This window comes from Choloepus didactylus, chromosome 12 (assembly GCF_015220235.1).
Source record: "Choloepus didactylus isolate mChoDid1 chromosome 12, mChoDid1.pri, whole genome shotgun sequence".
NCBI classification, from domain to species: Eukaryota; Metazoa; Chordata; class Mammalia; order Pilosa; family Megalonychidae; genus Choloepus; species Choloepus didactylus.
The window spans coordinates 52,632,426-52,651,749 of NC_051318.1; the positions used below are offsets into that span (position 1 = coordinate 52,632,426).

Below are 19,324 nucleotides of genomic sequence, written 5' to 3' on the forward strand. Positions count from 1 at the left end.
CGAGTGTGCTAAAGACTAAAATTAGCAGCATTAGAGCAGTAAAGGGAAAATAGGAAGCCTAGAGAAATGATCTAAATGCCTACTTAGAAGACCAGTACAGCGGACAGGACCCTTTGTCCTCTTGGTTCCGTTTGCAGGGAAGTGGTTGAATACAACAGGCAGATTTACCCACATTAAGAAAAATTTAACAAAGCCCCCCCCCTCCATGATGCCAGAATAAAACCTGATCTTTCCAGTCAAAGGGCACAGAGAGACCTCTTCCATGTCATGAAGTTAAATGAGTTCAAAGATTTGCAATAAAGGAAAAAAGAAAATGTTAGGGGTGTGATGGGAAAAAGCTTTATAGCTTGTTGAACAGTCACACCAAGTTTCTCGGGAACACGAACACCCTTCTCTTGGTATTCTTGTCGGGTCATCCAAACGTTGTCTTTGTCTTTTCGTGATATCTGCTAGAATGGCACCACCCAGGAACACCATGTGCTTTCTGTGAGGTGGGTCTTCAATGAGGATCTTAAATTTAGAGTTTCTCCACATCTCCTTTTAAAACTCGTTCTTAGTAAAGCTGTTTAAATTCATGTTCCAACCATGATGGCAGCCCAGGATACATAGTAGATCCCCAAGAAAGCACAATGTGCTATAGAATTCAGATGTGGTATCAATGCTAGCCTCTGGATTGTGTTATGAAGCAATTCAGCAACACCGACCCCCTCTATATTGATGAAGTGAGACTGAAATAAAACTCCTGGTGCTTCAAATCTCTCTCCCCCATCTTTGATAATGTGGCCATAAGGGAGTGTATAATATTCACTTCATACTGTGGTTTCTAAGGCCAGTTTCTGCTGTTACTCAATATTATATTCCACACAACACAGTTTTCCTTTAATCATGCAAACAGTTTCAAAACCAGCAGAATGGTTGAGGGCATATCCTCTCAACAGAAGCAGATTGATAAGATATCTGGAAATATCTCTCCCGGCATATCCAGTAACCAGGTCAGCAGAGTGAGAGAAAAGCCTTAGTACACTGGGCAAATGTGAGTTACCCCATCGCTTGAGTCCACCACTACACCCACCAGTCAATAAACCTTGAGATACAAAGTAAGAACCACCTAGATGGCTACATTCACGCCAGAAAACTGGTAAGTTTCAAACATTACCTCTACAGTCGTCTGTTTCAAACATTACCTCTACAACTGTGTTTTCAGTCGGTTTCACAGGTGGTTCTGTTAGCAAGATTTTACAATTTCTGGTATCTATATTAAGTTTCTCTGGTCCAAATGTATAGTCGCACGGGAGTTTTATGTCATCCCAATTTCGGACTATGCCATTTTCCATAGGGTAGCTGACGTCTAACGAGCATAATTGACTTGTCTCATCACCAACCATAAGATCCTTGATTTCACTTTGGTGGCTGATATGGTAAAAGGTCTCCCAACCAAAGCTGGGAAGAGGTGTTCTAGAATATTAGAGCCTGCGTATCCACTCTTCACAGGGCAGGTGCTGTTGTCGCAGGCCCCCACCTTCCTTCCCTGGTTGTCCATCATCCGCCTGGGGGAGAACCTCCAGGCAACCTACACCCGCTGGTGCCTTGAGACACTGTTCTCTCGTGCCTCCTCACTCTTCACGGCTCCTTCCGCCAGACTTTCTCCCTCCAACCGAGCCTCGTAGATTTTTAAAATGAGAATAATCTTCTTAAATGGAGTCTTTTTTTGTCCATTTGTGTTAGCACAATATTTTGTTATTATTATTATAAATGCATGTATAAATAACATTAGTTTCACACAGCAACAAACTATAGGTGGAAATATAGAGAATATTTTAACTTTGATGAAAATATGCAAATTACTTACAACTGTCCACCTATATTGCTCACAGAAAATCCTTTGTGATTGCCTGATTTTCCTAATAGAAGAAAATCTACCAACGAGAGGTAGCAGGATGAAAACTCAATTTCTTAAGTACAATAATCAACTCTTTCCTTTGGTACTGAAAAATAGCTGGCTTATATTCAGAAAATGATTTAAAGTATTTTTTTAGCATTAAGTACAGTCGAATATTCAGAATAACTATATTTCTAGCCAATAGAAAAGGTTATATTGGGATAATATCCCTTGCTATTGCTTAAATATATGATTTTAAGACCATAAAATGCTGATGATTTTATGATCCTTTGCAAAACTGACATCAAAGATGTTGATACTTAACACTTGGCATTTTAAGGACATTTTCAACAGCAAAATATCATTTTTAAAATAGATAAATATATTTTGTGATGTTAGGATCCATGATGGAAAATTAGAAGAGATTTATTATTTTACAGATAAAGAAACTGAGACTAAGAACGTTTAGGTAACATAAACTAAAATAATAAGTTATAAGTGTCTCTTATAGCATCTATGATATACCAAGTGTACCTGTACAAACCATATTATACAAATATTATCTATCACGTGTGCATTCCCACTAGAATATAAGCTTCATAAGGGTAAAACTACCATTATCTCGAGTTCCATGTGCTCGAGTTCCCTGTGCTCGAGTTCCCCACGGTCATTGTTTCACATGATTCTGTCACACTTATCAGAATCCAATATACTATATACATTACTTATTAATTATTTATTGTCCATTTACCCCCATTGATAGGTAAACTCGATTCAAACGGCATGTTTTGGGTTTTATTCACCATTCTATCTTCAGTGTTTAGAGGAATACTTGGCACATAGTATGTGTTACACAAGTATGGGTTGAAAGAATGAATGGATGAATGGCTGTTTTATTCATATTTGTGTTCACTTTATGAAGCCCAGATCCTGCAACAATGTAGGTGCTCAATTAATATTTGTTTTTTTTCCTGCTATTAACTACTAGGTAACATTTATCAAATAGTTTAGTGCATTAATCCTTTATTTCCATAATTTGTTAAATTAGGTTATTTATATGAAATTTAAGGTCCTCTTAATATAAAAAATTATGTGCTTTTTGTAAGTAATTTAGCCACAGTGGTCAAAGTGGCATGAAGTGATTTTGGGAAAACAATCTGTGGAGAAATATGGCTTATGGCAAATAGGGCAAAATCCCTGAAAAAATGTAGACTTAATTAAATTATATGTAACAGTGTAATTATGCAAATTTGCATAACTAATTGAGAAAGTGTTTCGAGTAATCATGTTTAAGTTCCAAATATATATAATAACTTCTTATTTAATTGACTAGGGCACAGGAGACTTGATTATCATAAGCCTATAGAAAAGCAAAGTGCTGGGAGGGGGAAGAGGAAGAAAACACGGCATAACCCGAGCACTGGTAACAAAGTTCATAGAACTATTATTAAAAACAGATAAATGAACAAACAAAAAACCTTAGGCACCTTCTTTAAATTAAAATTGATCTCTGTGGACTCATACACTGGGAAGGCAGCTGTAGGAGATTATATTTTCCAAAAATGGCTGCAACAGTATTCCCCATCCAACATGCATTTCAAGAATCTTGCTACTCTCCCATAAAGAGGTAGATTCTTCTTTTTTAATTAAACATTATTTATCAAAAAAATAAAAAAAATACAAAATAAAGGAATAGAAAAAACATAGGTGGATTCTATATCTTCTCCTTATAAACCTGGTAGGACTTTGTGAGTGCCTCCACTAAAGGAGCCTGACATTGTGTGGCTTCTAAGGTTAGGTCATAAGAGGTGATGCAGAATTTGGGTCCATCTGGTCTACTGGTAAATATAAATTTTTATGAACAGGTTATGTTGAATAGAGTACAGCTTTAATAGAAATTCTAAGGAGGAATTTGGAAAAAAATAATGGAGTGCAGAATATTTGATAGTCAGTGAAGATAGCAATACATTACCAAATTATATTATGAAGTTAATATGTATATTTTAACAGAAGAATGCCAACCTGAATATGAGTCCTTGAAGATACGAACCAAATACAAATTCCCATTGTGAAATGTGGATGCTGTAAAATATTATAGTGGGAATTCTGTACTCATAAAAACAAATGGCATTTTTGAAAGAAAAACTCTAATATTTTAAATATTTTCAGTAAATAGGGCCATAAACATTGGTCTTATTTTCATATGATTTTTCTGTGGGAAACTGAGTTTTCCATGTTGCCTGAGGCATATCTAGGGTGGTGGCTTAAAACGCTGAGCCGCAGGCCTGCATAGAATACCATGCAGGCCTGCCCTGTAAAGATGTGTGTCTTGTGACTATGATGGCGACGCTTAAACCTAGATTGTATACACCTGATGTAAACCTTGTGACTATGATGATGACACTTCTGATATACACCTGATGTAAGTCTTGTGACTATGATGTAAACATCTGATGTACACCTGATGTAAATGCACCTGATGTAGACATAGGTCATGTGGGCTCTCCCGAGCCCGAGGACCTAGAGCATGTGTACCTAATGCTCTGTCGTAAATAGCTGGAGGAACTAAGCATTGTTGTCCATTCGCCCTAGAGCCGAGTGGGCCCTCTGCTCCTTTAACTCTTAGCTTTGTGTCCGTGTCTCATTCCTGCGTTGCCCTGTCAGCAATATTTTTCTATGTCTGAATTTTAATTAGTATTTAGATATTGAACATATGCCTAACTAGTAATATAATTAGAAATATTTCTTGTTTTTATGTCTTTATAAATAGCAAAATTGACATACAATTATAAACAATTGTGGTAATAAATATTCTCAGAACAATAGCTGAGCTTTATATTTATTCTGTTAACATAAGCTCATTTTACTATACAAAAGAAAGATCTATTTAAGAAAAATCAATCTTAATTATTCTTTGTTTTAACTGTGAAACTTTTATTGAGCATGGAATGGAAAGTAACAATCTTGAAACTGCCAAACTGTTGACAGCCCAGGATTCATGAAGGGTTATAGAACTTCCTAAGAGTTGCATAAGACAAATACAGATGCAAAACCTTCATATTTTGTTTTTATTAAAAAGAATATTAGTCTTTAATGTAAGTCACATTTGTAGTCATCTAATAGGATCTGCTTCTGAAGGCAAGGGGAGCGAGAAGTTCAAGTTCAAGTAAGCTTTTTTCATAGCACTATGTCATCTGTGGGATTTATCTTCATGTGCCTCTCCTGTTTACTTGCAGTCTGTCTGTTGGTTCCCGAGAGCCCAGAAGCTTCCAGGCACTTGCCCTCTGGTTGCGTCCATCTCAAAGCCAGCAACAGGATACCTCCCTTTCATTGACTACCACCCACATTTTGAATCTATCTGACTTCCTCTTCTGCAGCCATCTAGACAAAATGTTCTACATTTGAAAGGATTGCCTGATAAGGTCAGGCTTACCCAGCATTGCTTCCCTTTTTGCCATATACTGTAACACAATCATGGCAGAAATATCATTTTCACAGATTCCATCCATGCTTAAAGCAGAGGATTATCACTGGGGGGTCAGCTTAAAGTGTGGCACAGTGGTGCTACAGAGATCTCAGAGCTGGGCTATTCTAGTTTGTGAAGCCAAGGACAAGAAGGCTCTAAAAGAGTGGAGGGAGGGGAATTTTAGGGAAGGAGGATGTGACCAATAAGAAGGGTAAATCACCTGAAAGTATAAGAATTTTCTGCCGATATTGATAGCTTAAGTATTGAGTCAGGAATTGGAGAGCATGGAAAATGGCAATGAGAATGAAGCATATGCAGATAATTTAGAAAACTCTCTTTAGCAAATGCTTGAGAGACTGATCCCATGTTTGAATTTCGGAGGGTAGTACTATGTTAAACTAAGTTGCACATGTTTTTTTATTGGTTTGTTCTTGTTTTCTCCCAAGCCACCATATGCTTCTTAGTGTATGCTAATATGTTCTTTGGATTCCAAGAAAAGGCTTACCAGAATGACTTTGGCACAGATCTCTTATTTTATAGAGCATTTCACAGATCAGCAGTGGTAAGAACACACATTTTTGAATGCTGCAAGGACATTTATTAAAGGCCATGGAAGCACACATGATAACAAGGATTAGGGGCCTCTGAGAAGGTTTTATGAAGGAGACAAAATTTGAGCTGAATGATGAAGAAAAGCAAAAACCAGACAAAGAAGAGGAAATTCATTCTTTAAAAGGACAGCCAAAGTTTAAAAATACAGCTATGATTGTCACCTAATAGCAAAGATAACTAACATCCATGCATAGGATTCATTTAAGGTTAAATTGTTGTTAGTTCTTCACTGTGGGGCTCTTAAATGGCAAATTCGGGGTCACACATTGGTGAACCACTGGTATGTCTTATCAAATGTGCCATTTTACAGATATGTAGATACGTACATATTGGGTTTTTATGTATCATCTAAAAAAATCATGTTCAGGGTGTTTATATTTCTTACAGCAAGCAGGTGATTTGGCTTTTTCATTGAATATTTAAGGCAAGAAAGTATTCCCACAATCTCTAAGTGACTGGCCTGTAAAACATAAAGTAAAATGGAGAAAAGCAATACCATAAAGAAGTAATCAAGTTCTGAACACGAACGCTGTTGAATGAAAGAAGGAAAGAAAGGAGAATAAGAGAGAGGCGGAGAAAGAAGGGAGGAAACACTAGTGAACAAAGGAGTCTTGATATCATCATTTATTCGCCTCTCTGTTTTGGATTTTTCCTTATTCTTGTTTTGCCAATTTTGACCTTTTCTTCCTTCCCATTAGGGTAGTGATTTCTCATTCTAGACCCTTTGTTGCAGTTTGCAGAATGTGTTTGAGCAGATGTTAATGCATGTTCTCAAGGTTCCATTGAATAGTCTTTTATCAGTGCATTTCAACCAAGATTTGCCCACTGTAATATTTTTGGGAAAATGCCAACTGCCTGAAATGACTCCTGTTTCCTTGGCAAGTCACTTTCTGCCTTATTAAAGTGCTCTCTTTTATGTACTTACTTATTTTTTATATAGCTTCTTTGTAGTGATTTTGCATAAAAAGTAGTATTTAATTTATGTTTTAAGGAGCACAGTTAGTTTCTGATTTTTGTCTAAGCTGAGAAAGGGTACCTCATCAGAAAGCACCACATCATTTTTCTATATCACCACTAAGCATCTATCCCCCAGTGAGTTTAGGAGCTTGGGAAATTTAACTGTGTAGTTATTTCATGCTCAGTATTATATAGGTTGCCTTATAACAGATAATTTGAAATCAAGAAAATGGTATATTTTGGTAAGTAAGTAAACTTGAAACAAATACTTTTCTCTGCCACTTACTAACTCTATGACCTTGGAAAATTGGTTTAACTGTTCTATACATCATATTCCTGATTACTAATGCCCTGGATTGATGTTCGTCAGATTAATGAGATAATATATTTACACATGATGTCTGCCATACAATAGGCAGTAGATAGGTAGATAAATATTATACTTTCTCCTATAGAATAACTAATGTATTATATCTATGGAAAAGCAAAATATAAAAAATATCTCTTACCACAGGGAGTAAATTATACTCTGTTGAAGTTTAAAAACAATTTTTTAAACAGCTGATTAAGCTCTCTTAAGAGTAAATGATAAAAGAAAAGAAGAAAAATTCTATGGGTTATCAGTTATATTCCTGTCAATGGCCACAAGGGAAGAACAGAAATTTTGCTTCATAACATCTGAAATGTATCAATGGATACATCCATTTATGACTATAAAACCAAATTATGTTAAAGGGTGATAGCTTAACAAATGTAAGAGGTTTAACAAACTTCAGCGGAACTTGACATAGCATTCAGAAAGCACTATGAAGAGAAATGTGTCTTAAGAATCAGTTGTCAGGTATGGCAAAACAACTTAATGAAAGTGTGAAACTATGCCCTTGGGCAAACCATCTTGACATAGAAAATTTCAAAGGCATCACACACAACATGAACATTTTTCACTTTCTTGAATTGCTTCATTTCAACCACCTGAGCTCACCCATGAGTATTTTTTGGAAATAACAACCGGTCACCATGCCTGAAGCCATTGACTAGCAAGCTGCAAAAACAAAAGCCAAATCAACAATAGTAGCAAAAAAGGAAAAACCAACGAGAAAATACAGTAGTTTTCTGTTTTCTTTTTATCTAGATATATATAAAGACTGGGAGATTAGGTAAATATTATTCTCACTCTGGTCTTAACTGATTGGTAGAATTCTTACGAGAAGAATCATTTCCTGAATATATTTGAAATGAGTTAATAATACTAAGACTTCATTGCAATGTATTACAAAAGAGAAACACTTTTAATGGAGGATAATAATGTGATTAATTTTAAAAAACTAGAAGTTTCTTTCCTCATCTTTGAAGGACGTAGAATACACATTTACACTAATTATAGTCTAAATTATTTTACTCATCAGGAACCAATATCCAGAATGTTTAAGAGGCCTTGAAGTATTAGCCACAATACCTTAACAAATACATAAGGAATTGAAATTATTTTCAAATTAAGTAGTAATAATACACAACTTTCTTGGTAATAAATGAAAATCACATTTCATTATATTATATGGAAACGCAAAAACTTGCAACAGAAACGTGCAGTGGTAGACTTGGCAATGCTGTTAGTAAATTAGACACATGAGAGTTACATGAAATGATCCCTTACTTATTCAAATTTCAGTCATCCCTAAAAAAAAGTTGAATGGAAATTGAAGATAAAGGGCTCGATTTTTTAAGTCAATGCAAACACTGGCTTCATTATTTTGTATGGTTCAGATAATAGAAGTGGTGGGAAAAGGAAAAGTTTTGTACAATCATAACAATTCCACATCCTATACATATGACAAATGGCAAAAAAATGATATGAATAAAGCAAAGTATAGTAAAGTCTGTGGATGACTTTTTATTAATTTATTTTTAAATCAAAAGCAGTGAATTTCAAAAGTAAGTAAATGTGAACCGGTTTAAGTGACTTAGATTGGAGAAGACATTAAACAACCAAGATAAGCAGCAATGATTCCATTTAAAGCCAAATTGGGCTTATTTCCCATAATTTGTTTTAGCTTTTCAAGGCAGTATGGGAGTATTACCTCCAGCCCCGGTCAGCCTTTTAAAATCAATCTTCAAAATGAAGTTTCATAAAAATATTGCCAGCTCTCTTTTTTGAGGCTTTACCTTTTCCAGATGGTATGCTGCACTCTACAGTTTTTTGTATCGGTTAGTCTGTGGCCACAGCAAAATAGAATTTTGACCTAAATTTAAAAAGGAAACATTGTCATGAGACTCAGAAGACAACTTTGTGCATGCATATTGGATTTTTCTATCTCCTTCTGTCTTGGTATCCTTTTGTGAGACTTTAATTTGGGTTTGTTTATTTGTTGTCCTCTCCCTGCCTCATTCTGAAATATTTTCCACCCACATGATTGAAAGCATTTTGGAGCTAAGCAGGGACTTGAGTAAAACTGAAATGGCTTCTTTCCTCAGTGCTGTTTTTTGAAGTCACTCTAATAACTCATGTTGCAAAGTTTCTCCATTTGTTGCCTCTCGGGTCCTTGCGATCTAGTCAAGTATGTCAGACTGAGTAATTGTTTTAAAACTAATGCTCTGTATTTCTTCCCAATTCCCTTCTGAATCATAGTTATTTGGGAAAGGGGCTTTTCAAGAGAAGAAATACACAGATACCAGAAATGAAGGGTAGGCTGCTTCTTTCTGATCCTGTAAGGTGTTTGTTTCCAGGAAGATGTGCCTGACCTAGGGCTGTAACTTCTGCTTGAGCCTGGGTGTCTCTGCTAGCAACGATATTTTAAAAAATAAAAGGTCATTTAAATAAATGTACTCACTAGACTAGTAGGAAATTGTTCTGACTTTTCTTTTTAACCTACTCTAGAAAAGCAATGAAGGATTTGGGGGAAGAGAAAAGTGAAACTTACTGTCTTTGTTTGCCAGCCAAGTACCACAAACTGGTCGATTTAAACAACAGGAATTTATTGTCTCACAGTTTTGGAGGCTAGAAACCCGATATCAAGGTATCCATGCTTTATCCTGGAGTCTGTGGCGTTCTGATGCTGGCTGGCAGGCAATTCTTGGGGTTCCTTGACTTGTAGATGCACCTTTGCCTCCATCACATGGCAATCTCTCTCTCCTTATCTGGCTTCTTCTAACTGTATTGGAATTTCCTCTGTGAGTAAGGATTTCTGCCATATTGATTACAGCCCACCCTCCTCTCCTCCAAATAGAATTTTCCGAAGGTCATATTTATAAATGAGTTCATATCTAACAGACCTGGGATTAGGACTTGAACACGTCTTTGAGAGGGGCAAGATTTAATCTACTGCACTTACTGAACATGATTAAATGTAATTTATAAACCACCAGATTAAGGTCATTTAAAATCAAAATGTTCAAAGTGTTTCATGTTTTAAAATGTTTGATATGTTACAGATTATAACTGATATAGGCTAAAAAATCAAACCGCTAAGCAAGTAAATGTGGATATTTAGGAGCTCAGGAAAATATTCCAGGTTTGAAAAGTGTTTCTTAGCCTCTGTATAAACATCCAAGAATTATAGCTTGTCAATATCAAAATATGGAATTAAGATTTTTTAGTCCAAACCCTGGACTATGCAGTTTAAAAAATATGATTGATTGTAATATAAGTTTAGCCATGTTTTCCACATATAACTTTGGGCTAATGATTCGTCTTTATGGGCCTAAGTTTATCCATTTATAAAATAGGACACAGTATAATTGTTCTACAAACAATTAGTCTCATGGGAAAGACAAAATAAAGTGATTTCATTATCAATGCAGTTTGAAATGAGCTTTCCTAAGCTCAAAATATGAAATCAGAATTACACTACCTTCCTGCTTCCCTTCCTTTTTTTTCATTTGTTTATTGTTCATAATCATGTTAATGCAGCATAAAGCCACATATGGTAAACTGGACTATTACATCAGAAAATGGAAGTTGTTACTTAGGTGATATAGAAGTAAAAGAACAATTTTTTCCTGATGATCCAATCGAAAAATGATTTCTTATAATAAATAGCAATATCCAAGTTTTATTTATAATAAAAACCTTACACAGTTATCTAAGAACCTTATTCTGCAAATTTAAAAATTGTTCCCAACTCATAAAGAAAATAGTTCACTAATTTAGATTGAACACAGACAGAGCATTTGACACTGAATGGAAACTTTGATTTCTGCCTTGTTATTAATGCATTAATGGGATTGATTCCCAAACTTTAAGCAAATCTCCAAAAAAAATCACTACCATCTCAGGTAATTCTATAACAAAGAGTCCTGGGCTTAGATTTAAATCTCTGGGCAGGAAGGAAGAGAGTCATTTGAGAATCCACGTCAAAGACCCAAGTTTGCTACTTGGGGAACAATTAAAAATGATTCTTTGGAATTCTTTTGTGAACCAGGGCTTTGTTTTTTCATATTACATTATGAAAATAAATTTGCTATAAATTTATCATAGCAGTTGAAAAAGAGACCATGGTCATTTATTCAAGTATGAACAGTATGCATTAATATGCAGCTTTCATTATTTAAACTGAGACTTAAAATATAACTTTTATCTAACCTAACCTCCTTTTGTATGACCAGTGACTAATTTTGAGGATTATAGAGATAATAAGCATTTTCTTCCTGATTATAAAAGTGATACAAATTGTTCATTAAACATGGCAATTAAGTACATGGGTTTGATTTGCTCCATCCTGAAATCCCAATTAAATAACAGAAACAAGGTTTTGAAGTACAAATTTTCACAAGGTCAAAGAGACAGGAGAAAAAGCAACATCAACAAAAATTTGAAAGCCAATGATAAATGCACAAGTGGTGACTGATTTATCAGACAGTCAAAAGCTGGGAACTAAGCTGGCAGTGAGAAGGCCCTGAGACAAACTTGTCTGCATGACAATATTCCAGAAATGCACAGGAATTTATGGCACCAACAGTCTCTAACCATGTGGATAATAGGAGGCTAAAACGTCTACATCTGGTTTATCTGGGCTTGAGGTTTACCACCTGGAGAGTTTGAACAATCGGCCTCCTGGGTTTGGAGACACTGAACATAACTAATGCCAGTAATACATACCAAAAATGGAGAAATTAGTGGAAACTTGCATATTTGAAGTTGAGAGCATTCCACATTCTTGTGCTCTGCTCCTCCTAAAAGCCTTAGGCAGCCAGGCTTGGATATCCCCATCCCCACTCACAAGGGCAGTGGAGGATTTCCCTTCAGGAAATCAATCAGGGGGAAAGAATTACAGATATTTTTAATTAGGAGATACTCAGTGAACCTGCCCAGCCAGATTAGTTTATAAGAATGTTCCATCTAAAGCCCTGCATACCCTGACACAGAGCTTTCCACTTGGTTTTAAAGTTCACCACTCTCAACCATGAACAAAGAACTAGAAACCAACAGACAATTGTGTAAAGCCTCTGAGTAATAGACTAATGAACACATGGAGGAACACCAAGGAAACAGACAAGGTAAGAAATGTAAGGGGAAAAAGCAGAAAAAACTAACAAAGTATTGTTAATACTCTCAAATAAAGGAGGGAATATATGGTAATATTCTAAAGGCTATATTGAGAGACACTTAAAGACAGCTTTGGGAAAAAAAAAGTGGATAGCATTACTAAAAAAAAAAAAATCAAGAGAACTGTTGGGACATTAATTTGAGGAAATATGACAGATTATTTAACGTTAATACAAAGTAACTGATAACAGGAAAGAAATAAATAAGTGCAGGAGTTATAACACATGGGTAATTAGAGGTCCAAAAACAAGGAATAGAGAAAATGTCAGGGAGGATAGTTTCAAGGAAGTTTTGTTGTTGGTGTAATTACAAAAGTAAAAGACATTTGTTCCTTAATTTAAATTGCCCACCACAAACTGACAAGCAAATGGATAAACAAGGAACTACCCATACCAATGGAAATCATTAGCACAAAGAGAAAGACCTAAAATCATCCAGAATGTAGGAAAAAAACACACACGCATATTTCACTTCTTCACACCAATATCATAAGCTAGAGGATAGCAAAGCACTTTCTTCAAAATTTTGAAGGGCACATATATACATATAGAAATCCAAATTTGTATACTCAATCATAATTCTATCATTAAGAGCATTCAGTAGTTACATTAGACAATTTTTCATTTTTCTTCACTTACTACTTTTATAGGAAGGGAAAACGTGTTTACAAAATTTTAAAGTTGATGCCTAATAAGGTTTATCTAGAGATCTACAATTTAATATAACACCCTATTCATTTGAACATCTGTAATGAATTTTGCCCTTTTAAGAAGATATCATTCATTCCTGTAGTAAATTCATTCCCATGCTGGGCTAACCCTAGTTTTTGGCTACACATATTGGGCAGGCTGTGACTATCTTACTCATCTTTATAATCCTGTGTTTCCTAATCTAATGCCATATACATATATGACATCTTATAACTATTTCTCTAAATGAAATGTTTTCTTTTTCCCATCTTTTTGAGAGGATCTGTCTAAGTTTGTCAATATCATATATTATGTTTGGAAGCCTGTATTTTTAAGATCTGTAGTCAAGGATAAGAGAAAAGAACTACTCTGAACTATGAATTAAGGATGTTTCCTAATTATTTGATGATATTATCAATGTGGCAGGAAAAAAAGGCACTATATTAGCACCATTACACACAACACAGGAAACCATTTCAGTGCATTACTTGGCTGCCAGGTTTTTAGCTATGTTTTAGATAATAAATTTTAAAAGTTCAATGAAACACACACAGACACACTCACACGTGTGTGTGTTTGTCACTGTTATATGACTAAAACCTGTTACATATTTATTGTGTATCTCTACATTTTCACTTAAATTTATATTATATGTAATTTCCTGCCCATTAAGGGTTAATCAACACTCATGCATGCTTAATGACACATAATATTATTTTCTTATCATAAGGATGTATTATGGATTTGTTTAAGATTTATCATGTTATGGATGTTTTAATAGTTATATTTTTTGCTATTATGAATAATACTATAAAGAAAATATATCATATAAGCCTTTAACTTTGTCACCATATGTGAAATCTTCGAGAATTGTAAATAATGGCCAAATATATTTTTAAAATGTTGCAGCATTTTATACCCCCTCATGAGAATTTTGCTTTACTGTACTGTATCTATGAATATTTTCATTATAAAAAAGAACAATTTGATAACGATTTTCATTTTTGTTTTAATATATTCCCTTTATTCAGTTAATATTATTGTTGAGCATTGTTGGTATACTTGACATGTAGTCTTTTCTGTTTGCTTTTTTCTTAAAGGATTGGCGTTTCTTTTGCCAATTTGTATGAAATCTTCATTAGTAGGAGCAATAATGCTTAATTTAAAATATCATTGCCCACAGTTTCCCCAGTTTATTGTTCAGATAACTGAAGTTATAATGGAATAGGAAGAATGGGGCACAGCCTAAATAGAATATGCATCTATGAATCATCCATGAGGATTCTGACCAGCTTAAAGGCATTAAGGTCCTGGTTAAAATACGTTAAAATTAGTGTGGTAGCGTGACCTTTGCTAAATGTCACTTCTATATTTACAGTAGCTAAAGGCAATGCCAGGAAATAAATACACACACACAAACTCACTCATACAGATGACAGATGGATGGATGAATGGAGATAGATAGAAAGATAGATAGAGAGATAGATGGATAAACTGAGATAGCATATATACACACACAAAGCATTTTCAACTGAAGTTTTACAAATTTCACAAAGAAAAATTGAAAAATTGTTCAACCACTTCCAAAATCATGTAGATATTTTGTCTTAGTTTGACAAATACCACACCTTGGTTGGCTTAACAACAGAAATTTATTGTTTCATGGTTCTTGGAGGCTAGAAGTCTAATATCAAGGTATTGGCAGGACTGGCTTTCTCCCAGGTGTAGCGTCCTGGTGTAAACTGTCTTCCCTCATATGGTGACGTCCTCCATCTCCTCCTGTGTTTGTCTCTGACTTCTGGCTTCTGCTAACTGACTGCATCTGAATTTCCCCTGCCTTATACTGGCTCCAATTGCATTGTCTAAGGCACACCCTTTTATAATTTGGCCACATCTTAACTAATAATAACACCTTCTAAAGCTCCTACAGATGAGTTCATATGCACAGGAACATATATAAAAACATACACATGCATGCACATATATGTGTGTGTGTGTGTATATATATATACACACACATTTATACACCCATACATATATTTTCATATACATAATGGACACATGCATTACACACACAACACATGCTTATATGTGCATGTAGCATGAACACATATATATGATGTATATGTGTGTGTGTTTAATGGAACAAATATCTATGTGATATTTTGGAAGTATATATCTTCATAAATTAGTAAAACTTCAGTAGAAGACAGAATTGCAGGCCATAAAATTTTACCATGAAAAGAATGTATAGTACTTTAAACAAAACTTAGTGCAGAAAATTCTAAGAATTTAGAATAGGTCCTTAAATATATTATAATGCAGCATTAATAATTTAAATTCAGATGAATCAAAGCATGCTATATCAGACATAACTAAAGTTCAACTCATTGTTTTGGCTTAACAAAAAGCAGATACACCTTGTGTTGTTTAAATTTTCATACATAAAATATAATTAAAATAATAGTTGCAATCTTAATGTACCTCTGAAAACCAAAATACAAAGAAAAAAATTGTAAATTTGGGAAGTTTCTCCCTATTATTGTGCAGACATTGTTTTGTTTTTGTTAGCTTTTCCCCCTTTATTGAAAACTATTTTGTTATAACTATTAGTCATGGAAAATTCTAACTTCTAATGTAAGTGTTAGAAATTAGTAATGCGTTAAAAATAGGTGGTCCACCAGACAGGTACAGAAGAGTAACTTCCTTATCTTAGTCCATTCTAGTAATACTCCCTCTGAAGGAAAAAAAAAAAAAAAAAAACTACCCAAATTTATTTTTAAAAACTCTTTTAAGGCATATCTTCTTTGCTAGCAGAGTGAGGCAAACAATTAGAAGAAGTTTGCAGAAAAGTAGATGAAACATCCACCACCGTCTGATGACTGGGAAGCTCGATTTCACATAGCTCAACCTGGGTGACAGGAGCATATCCCAGTAGTATGGACAATAATGTAGTCAATCTGACTTACACCAGGACCGTCTCAGAGCCATACTCTCAGTGAGAGAAAAGAATTTATAAAAATATTTGTAGAATCGTGAAAAAAGAAAGACTAGAATGTTTGGACTTGGGTTCTGTGTTAAGCAGTACTTACACAAATATACACTAAAGTTTTCCTTGAGAATTTGCAAGCACAAGCCAAAATTCATATATGGAATCCAAAATTCATATGTCCAATATGATTTGTGAAATCCCAATTTAAAAAGTCAGTTTAAAGTCTCAGGTTTCTAGGAAACACAGAAAAGAGGCAGAAGCAATCCAAACAATCTCTAGAATAACTCACTTTTATGAAACATGTGTTTTGTGAATTTTAAAACCAATGTTAAAAGGAAAATAACACTCACTATTAAAAACCACTAAATGCCTGAGGAAAAATAACTTGTCTTAATGATGACTCTTTTTAGCAAAAATAAAACAAAAACAAAAAACAACAAAAAACCCTGAAAAATCAGATCTGACATACTGGAAGATATCAGGTATAGAATAAAAAACAGTTATGCTCTAACTATTAAGATATAAAGAAAGGTAAAATTAAAAAAAAAATAAACCTGGACTTAGATACAAAGAGACATTTTTAAAAAAGAATTTTTCAATAGGGGAAAAAAGACTATAGCCATAGGGAGAGGCTCAAGGCCTAAGAGAGAAACATCTCAGGGAAGGAGTATTTGAGCAAAGCTTTTATATGCAGAGACCGTGGATGGGTGGCTGTGGGAGGAGAGAGAGAGTTGTTAAAAGCTAGCAGGGGAAATCTTAAAACTTAATGAATTCCGTCAAATGTTGCAAAATCAGGAAAGATGAAGCAAGGAACATTCATTTGTGGTTAGGCACGTGAGGGGTGGGGTTTGGCCTTGGGATGAGCAGACAAATTATTGTGCAGGATGTTCACATAAATTTCAGGGCCAAGCTGTCCTAGAGGAACCAGCCTAAAGTAATGCCAAGCAGAAGTTTAATAAGCCTTGTAAAGGAATTTAAAATTTGGTAAAATAATAAGAGATTAGCAAAATTTTTCTGTTAAATTTTTAAGGAAACAAAAGTACTTCTAGAAATAAAAAATATAATTTAAAATCTCCAAAGGTGTTTAAAGACTACAAAACATTGCTGAAAAGATGGTTAACTATGCCGTAGAGTATACAGAAATCCAAAAAAACATAAAAATATATTAAAAAGGAAAGGCCAGGGGCATCTAGTGAGAAATTTCAACATTTATTTAACTTGCATCCCAAAAATGGATAAGACAAAAGATTTGAAGAGACAGTATCTGAGGTTTTTCCTCAAATGGTGAACAAGTCTGATTCACAAATTCAGAGCACACAAATACTAAGCAGAATCGATAAAAAGAAATCCATTCTTAGGCACATTTATGTGAAGCTGCTGAACACCAAAGATAAGTAGCAGATCATATAAACACTCAGAAAGAAAGAACAGATTGTCTGAAAAGGAATGCCAATTAGGCACAATACATGATTTCAAAGAACAACAGTGGAAGTCAGAAAACATGAGCAAAATTGGTGGAGTGAAATCCACTTTCAATCTATACTTTTCTATCCAATTACATGGGAATAAGTGTGAAATTAAAATATTTTCAGATTAATGAAAAACATATTTTGCTACCAAGAGCTACTCAATAATTGAAAGTCTGAAAAGATGATTCACAAAGAAGAAAAATAATATGAAAAGAAAATCTGAAATATAATATGTGCAGCAAATAAAAAAGTAAACTAATAGGTATATATATGTACTTATTGACTATATAAGCATGAAAATAAGAGGATTGAAAACAAATCAAGGCAGCCTTAACATACTGGACTATAACAGCATATCATTTGAAAAAAATACTAGTTGAAGGTTAAAATAGGCATCAAATTTAAGGCATTCAAATTTCTGGAGGACTCACCAAAGGAGTAAAAATGCATGAATTCCAAATCAATTAAAGAAAAATGTAGTTGAAAGCATCCAGAAACTGATTATTTTTTTCTTAAGTTCTCACTCTTTCCAGTTTATGACTAAATTTCATTCCTTTTTGGGTTTGTCATTACTGTCTACAATATTAAAAGAGGCATAGAAAGATCTGGACAAATAGAGAACACAAATTAAAACAATAGCATTGTAAATCAATATAAATGTAGTCAACCTGAGATAAAAGATGAAGCTGTTGGCCTGAACTAAAATATACCAGTTATATGCTGTATATTGCGAACCATTTAAATTATAAACACTGTTCTAGTTTGCTAATGCTGCCAGAATGCAAAACGCCAGAGATGGATTGGCTTTTACGGAAGGGGGTTTATTTGGTTACAAAGTTACAGTCTTAAGGCCATAAAATGTCCAAGGTAAGTCACCAACAATTGGGTACCTTCACTGGAAGATGGCCAATGGTGTCCGGAAAACCTCTGTTAGCTGGGAAGGCATGTGGCTGGTGTCTGCTCCAAAGTTCTGGTTTCAAAATGGCTTTTTCCCAGGACTTTCCTCTCTAGGCTGCAGTTCCTCAAAAATGTCACTATTAGTTGCATTTGGGATATTTGTCCTCTGTCAGCTTCTCCAGAGCAAGAGTCTGCTTTCAACGGCCGTCTTCAAACTGTCTCTCATCTACAGCTCTTGTGCTTTCTTCAAAGTGTCTCTCTTGGCTGTAGCAAGCTTGCTCCTTCTGTCGATCTTATATAGTGCACACAATGGGCAGGCCAACACCTCCATGGAAATTATCCAATCAGAGTCATCACCCACAGTTGGGTGGGATGCATCTCCATGTAAACACTCAAAGAATTACAATCCAATTAACACTGATAGGTGTGCCCACACAAGATTACATCAAAGATAATGGTGTTTGGGGGGACATAATACATTCAAACTGGCACAAACACTAATATAGTTAAATAGCAAAAGGTTGAAAAAGTATTATAACAAACAAATACTGATACTGATCAAAGGAAAGCTGGTATAGGTACATTAATAATAGATAGAATAAGTTTTAAAATAAAAACATTACTAGAGGTAATGTGAATCACTAATGGCTAAAACTTTTAATTCAGCAGGAAGATAAATAACAAACTTGTATATTTAAATGACATAACTGAAATAAGCAAATTAAAAACCCAGAAATACATATTCCTCAAATATCATTTTATCTAATCTTCATGGTCCTTCTCCATCTAAATGCATTACAATTTTTTGGCATTATTTAATT

The 19,324-nt window shown here is 34.5% G+C and overlaps 1 pseudogene; it reads right to left on the bottom strand.

Annotated features, from left to right (window-relative positions):
• Positions 1-236: 236 nt before the first annotated feature.
• Positions 237-1,540, bottom strand: LOC119506842 (annotated as a pseudogene).
• Positions 1,541-19,324: the final 17,784 nt, after the last annotated feature.